Source organism: Grus americana, chromosome 10 (assembly GCF_028858705.1).
Source record: "Grus americana isolate bGruAme1 chromosome 10, bGruAme1.mat, whole genome shotgun sequence".
Lineage (NCBI taxonomy): Eukaryota > Metazoa > Chordata > Aves > Gruiformes > Gruidae > Grus > Grus americana.
In genome coordinates this window covers 248,989-255,938 of record NC_072861.1, presented here as the reverse complement: position 1 = coordinate 255,938, position 6,950 = coordinate 248,989, and positions in this window count along the sequence as shown.

Below are 6,950 nucleotides of genomic sequence, written 5' to 3'. Positions count from 1 at the left end.
ATGAGGGGATTGAGTGCACCCTCAGAAAGTTTGCAGATGACACCAAGTTGGGCAGGAGCGTCGATCTGTCTGAGGGTGGGAAGGCTCTGCAGAGGGATCTGGACAGGCTGGAATGGTGCGCTGAGACCAACTGTATGAGGTTCAACAAGGCTCAGTGCTGGGTCCTGCACTTTGGTCACATGGATAGTGAGGGGCAACCTCCCTCACAATGAGGACAGCTTCTTTTGATAAGCTAGGCAACCCTGGTTTGCTCTCAAGGTCCCCAGGGAGTTGCAACTTCAGGTCTACTTCCCTCACAAAAGCATCTTGAAGCTGCCCTTCAAGTTTTCCGTGATTGTTTTCTCGTCCACTAATGCTTTTTCGGCTAGTTGCTGTTTCACTCGTTACATTTCCAATTCTGCCTGTAGTTTTCTAACCAGCTCCTAGAGGGATTCATTTGCCTCCCACTCAGCTTGTGTGACAATGCATTTGTCCTTCTGGGCAGCTATCGACGCAGCTCCCAAGACACCACAAACCACAGCCTTTCCCCTTCCAGGCTTAAACTTGTTTTCTTATCTGTTCTGCTGCAGTTGTCGGGGACTGCTAATGTCCCTCAGCCCAGCTATGCCCTTTTGGGGTTGGGCAAGCTTTGTAGCACTTCAACAAATCCAACAGCAGGGAGCAGTCAAAATCAAGCTTATCCCAGGTTGCCATGACCTACTGTTGGAGATTTTGGCTTCAAGCGGAAATCAGTTCTCCTTTTTTCAGCTCTCTGACTGATATCCCCTTTACGGAACCTCTTTACTGCTTCTCCTGTCCGTGATGCCAATTTAATGTCCCGTCCCACTCGGTGGGTGAGGGTGACGTTAACTTTTCAATTCTCTGTGCAGTAATCAGGAGTAATGACAATTACTGTAGAGGTTCAAACAAATCACAAATTTACTTAAAATTCAGTGGAACTACAAAAGATAGAGGCTTGGCAAAACTTGGGACGATATTACCCTAATGTGCTGAAAACAAAGTTAGAGACAAAGAGAGTGACAGAGAGGAAAGGAGAGAAAGAGAGGGAGGAAAAGAGAAAAGGTATCACCACCCTTGGATCCAGCGATGTTCTCTGCTCGTAGTTGTAGTCCTCAGGTGGTGGGCGCACACTGAAAACTTGTGTTTCCCTTTTTTATAACCCAATGTGCCCATCCCATAGGCAGGGATCTGTCGTCACTGAGCAGGCAGAGTATGTACTCAGGAAGGTTCCAGTAATGAGTCAGTTGTGGGGTTCTTGGGGGTCTCATAGTCATTGCTCCCCTACTTCAGGGCTGACTGAGTGATGGCCTTTCACAAGCCCACACGCACAAGAGACAGATGGTCTTATGTCTACATGTTTCAGGAATAGGGGAGTGGGCTCACAAGACGGTATCCTGCCTCTGCAGGTTCTGTCCTTGGTCGAGACAGATGTTTGCGACATTCACTTGTTATCAGAGCCTTACACCCCTGAGCGGGTCACCTTGTCATAGAAAGAGATCAGGGTGGTCAAGCAGGACGTGCCTTTCATAAAGCCATGCTGACTGGGCCTGATCACCTGGTTGTCCTAACATGCCATGTGATGGCACTCAAGATGATCTGCTCCATAACCTTCCCCAGCACCAAGGTCAGACTGACAGGCCTGTAGTTCCCCAGAGCCTCCTTCCAGCCCTTCTTGTAGACAGGCATCACACTGGCTAACCTCTAGTCAACTGGGACCTCCCTAGTTAGCCAGGACTGCTGATAAATGATGGAAAGTGGCTTGGTGAGCACTTCCTCCAGCTCCCTCAGTACTCTCAGGTGGATCCCATCCAGCCCCATAGACTTGTGTGTGTCTATGTGGTGTAGCAGGTTGCTAACCATTTCCCCTTGGATTATGGGGGCTTCATTCCACTCCCCATCCCTGTCTTACAGCTCAGGAGGCTGGTTAACCCAAGAACAACTGGTTTTATTGCTAAAGACTGAGGCAAAGAAGGCATTAAATACCTCAGCCTTTTCCTCGTCATTTGTAACTGTTTCCCCGCCCCGCATCCAATAAAGGATGGAGAGTCTCATTAGTCCTCTTTTTGTTGTTAACGTATTTATAGAAACATTTTTAATTGTCTTTTACAGCAGTAGACAGATTAAGTTCTAACTGGGCTTTGACCCTTCTAATTTTCTCTGTGTGTAACCTCACAACATCCTTGTAGTCCTCCTGAGTTGCCTTGGAAGATTTCCTTCTTGAAGAATGCCCAGCCTTCCTGGACTCCTTTGCCCTTCAGGACTGCCTCCCAATGGACTCTGTCAACCAGGCCTTTAAACAGGCCAAAGTCTGCCCACTGGAAGTCCAAGGTGCAGTTCTGCTGACCTCCCTCATTACTTCTCTAAGAACTGTGATCGCAATGCCCAAGACAGCCTCCAACTATCACATCAGCTACAAGTCCCTCTCTGATTGCAAACAGCAGGTCCAGCAGGGCACCTTCCCTGGTTGGCTCCCTCACCATGTCAGGAAGTTATCTTCCATACACTCTAGGAGCCTCTTAGACTGTTTCCTCTCTGCTGTATTGTATTTCCAGCAGACATCTGGTAAGTTGAAGTTCCCCACAAGAACAAGGGCTAGCAATCATGAGACTTCTCCCAGCTGCTTGTAGAATATTTCATCTGCCTCTTCATCCTAGTTTGGTGGTCTATAATAGACTCCCACCATGATATCTGCCTTGGCCTTTCCCATGATTCTTACCCATAAACATTTCACCCTTTCATCACCATTATCAAGCTCTAGACAGTCAAAACAATCCCTAACATACAGGGCTACCCCACTGTTGAGTTTTAACCCCAGCTGGCAACTAAGAACCACGCAGCCACTCACTCACTCACTCCCCCGTGGCAGGAAGGGGGAGACAATTGGAAGAATAAAAGAGAAAACTCATGGGCTGAGATAAAAACAGTTTAATAGGTAAAGCAAAAGCCGCACGCAAGCAAAGGAAAACAAGGAATTCATTCCCCACTTCCCATGGGCAGGCAGGTGTTCAGCCATCACCAGGAAAGCAGGGCTCCGTCACATGTAACAGTGACTTGGGAAGACAAACACCATCACTCCGAATGCCACTGGCCCTTCCTTCCTCTTCCCCAGCCCCTTAAATGCTGAGCATGACATCATATGGTATGGAATATCCCTTTGGTCAGTTTGGGTCAGCTGTCCTGTCTGTGTCACCTCCCAACTTCTTGTGCACCCCCAGCCATCCCGCTGGCAGGGTGGAGTGAGAAGCAGAAAAGGCCTTGGCTGTGTGTAGGCATTGCTCAGCGGTAACAAAAACATTTCTATGTTATCAACAGTGTTTTCAGCACAAATCCAAAACATAGCCCCATACTAGCTACTGTGAAGAAAATTAATTTTATCTCAGCTGAAACCAGGACACCCATCGCCTCTCCTTCCTTGTCTATCCCTTCTGAAGAGTTTGTAGCCATCCATTGCAGCACTCCAGTTGTGTGAGTCATCCCGGCATGTTTCCATGATTGCAATTATATCATAGTTTTCCAGCTGCACAATGGCTTCCATCTCCTGTTTGTTGCCCATGCTGCATGCATTGATGTAGATGCACTTCAGTTGGGCTATTGATCCCGCCACCTTTTTTTTGGGGAGAAGCCCTAATTCCTATGTGACTGTTCTCAGATGTTTCTGTAGTTTCTAACCCATCAATAACTCTTGTGTCTTTGCTGCTGTATGGATGTCCATCCCCTACCTCCACTGAGATGTCAGACCAAAGGACCTCGCTAGCATACTGTCCCTCAAACATTGGTGTGCCACCCCAATGCCTATCTCTAGCAAGCCTGCTTTTATCCCTTTCCCCCTTCAAATACAGTTTAAAGCTCTTTCAATGGGCCCTGCTAACTCCTGCACAAAGATCCTTTTCCTCCTTTGAGACAGGTGTACCCCATCTGTTGCCAGCAGGCCTGGTGTCATGTTGACCAAGCCATGATCAAAAACCCCAAATCCTGCCAGTGACACCAGTCTCAGAGCCAGTTATTGATTTGATCTGCTGGCTCTTCCTGTTTCTTCCCTCATCATTCCCTGCAAGTGGAAGGATAGAGGAGAATACTATTTGTGCTCCTGATCCTTTAACGAAGTCATCCCAAGGCCCTGAAGTCTCTCTTGATGGCCCTTGGACTTCTTGTAGCAACTTCATTGCTGTGAACAGAGACGCTGACTCTGGCCCTTATGGGCAAATCAGTCTCCCTGGTATTCACCAGACAGGTAAGACAGCAAGATGCAAACAGTCCAGGAGGTTTCTCATGGGCTTTGTGGACAACCCAGAGATGTGTGCTTGCAGCCCAGAAAGCTAACCGTGTCCTGGGCTACATCAAAAACAGCATGACAGGCAGGTCAAAGGAGGTGATTCTGCCCCTCTGCTCTCATGAGACCCCACATGGAGTACTGTGTCCAGGTCTGGGGTCCCCAGTACAAGAAAGACATGGAGCTGTTGGAGTGAGTCCAGAAGAGGGCCATGAAGATGATCAGAGGGCTGGAGCACCTCTGCTATGAAGGCAGGCTGAGAGGCTGGGGTTGTTCAACCCTGGAGAAGAGAAGGCTCTGGGGAGACCTTATTGCAGCCTTCCAGTCCCTAAAGAGGCCTACAGGAAAGATGGAGAGGGACTATTTACCAGGGAGTGTAGCAATAGGACAAGGGCTAATGGCCTTAAACTGAAGGAGGGTCGATTTAGATTAGGAACACACTTCTCTAAGAGGGTGGTGAGACGCTGGAACAAGTTGCCCAGAGAAGTTGTGGATGCCCCTGGCTCCCTGGAAGTGTTCAAGGCCAGGTTGGCTGAGGCTTTGGGCAACCTGGTCTGGTGGAGGGTGTCACTGCCCATGGCAGGGGGGTGGGAACTAGATGATCTTTGATGTCCCTTCCAACCCAAAAAATTCTGTTTGTATGATTCTCCTTAGCACAACTGCCAAATGGACCGCCCACTCTGATGCTCACTTGGACCTGGTAGTCACAAAAGAGGAAGAGCCAGTCAGGGATGTGAAGACCTTGGCTGTAGTCACCATGAAATTGCAGTGTCCCTGCACCACAAGGAGGTGAGGATGGAGAGTAGCCAAACACAGACCTTGGACAGCAGGGAATGAGAATTTGCCCTATTGAGGGCACTGGGAGGTGGGATCCCATGGGGGCAGTGTTAGAGCCCTGAAAGCATCTCTAGGACTTAATCCCCTGACCAGCCTCACCTAGGGCCTCCAGCCACACCTCTGTCCATGGGCCCAGGAGGCCATTTAAGCCCAGGCCTGAGTTTCAGCCCCAGCTTGATCAATGCTGTAGGTATAGTGGTCTCCAGCCCTAGGCACAGCCTTGCCTGTCCATGGACCTTGTTGATTTGGACTTGCAGACTGACTTCCCAGCTTGGTTCTTTATCAGGTGTACAATAAAATGACACTGAGGCCATCCAAGTCCCATACCCTGGCTCATTCACAGAGGCCTTGGCCCTTTCTGCTTCCTTTCTTCCTGTTACTTGGTCAGGTTTTGGGAGAAGAGGAAGTAAAAGCAGGTGAGGTTTCTGGGTGTCAATGACTGCAAGGGGGAAAAAGAGCCATCACATGCAAAATGATCTAAAGGCCATGCTATTTCAAAACTTACCTTCTGTTTCTTTCTCTGATGCCTCCAGCAGGAACCTGGAAGCTCTGAGATCCCTCTATCTCCCTTTCTTTTAGTAAGACAGTACTTGGTAGTACCCAAGACAGAGACTTTGTGTCAGTTCCATTTGCAGCCTAAAACACCACATAGTCTGTAGTTATGCAAGGAAACTTGCAGAAAAATCAGAGTTCTCTGGCCAGGAAAATGGAAGTTCCCTTGAGTCACAGAACGCATGGCATAATGATAGCTGTGTGCAGGGATGCGGTCAAATGCAGAGCTTCCATTTCTCACTTCCAGCTCTTCTCATAGGACACTTTGCAAGGCACAGGGTCACGAAAGGTTTGGTGGGAAAGAAACTGCTGGTGGTTTGTCTAGTCCAGCCTCCAGGTTGGCTGCCACTTTGTGGAGCTGAAACCTGAAGAGGTCCAAAGGTGGAGATCACAGCAATGCTCCTCCCAGTCACTTGTATTTTGCCTAATGCTACGTCTGAAGCTCCCAAGAGGCAGTTTGTTGCTGTTGCCTCTGTCATATCATTGACCACTGCCAAAGAGAGCTTCGCTTCATCATGTCTCCAGGTAGGTGTAGGCCATTAATAGGTTTTTCTGGGCCTCCACTTCAACAGGATGGAGAGGCCCAGTTCCCTCAGACTCCCCTCAGAGCACATGCTTTAGGCCCCTCACTCCATCTTGGCAGACCTCCTCAGGACCCTCTCCAGTTTCTCCACTTTTCTTTTGAAATGTGAGGCCCATTGTCTCATATAGCATCCAGCATGGTGCCCAGGCCTTTCCCCTCAGGGCACTCCCTAGCCAGTCAGGCTCCTACCCATGCTGCTGCATGGAGTTGTTCTGCAGCTTTTCCTTCTAAACCTTATATGTCTATTGGCCAAATCCCCAGGTGTGTCAAGGTCCCTCTGGACTGAACCTCCAACTGTCAAGCTTTTAAAGTATGTGTGCCAATAGTCATCCTGAATCATGGTGTCTCTAACAAGATCATAATTTAAGTAGCCACAGGACACTACAGATAAGAAAAGAGTATTACTGTAGTGGAGTTGCTAATCAAGGTAGAAAGCACTATGGTAACCACCTCAGAACCACCAAAGCAGGGTACAAAGTGAGCAAATGCAGGGCCAGTGGGGAAATGGTGGAAAGGGATTGGCTTTTTTGCATGGGAGGGGTTAAGGATGACTAAAGAGTAGGACTAAAGAGGTAGGAAAAGGGTGAAAAGGGAATGAAAGGAAATAATCATGGCTGTTTGGATATACCTATCAAGCAGCCCTGCATCTGAGCAACACTTCCTGGAGCAGGACAAGAAAGCTGCAGCTGCTCTGAGTACACCAACATC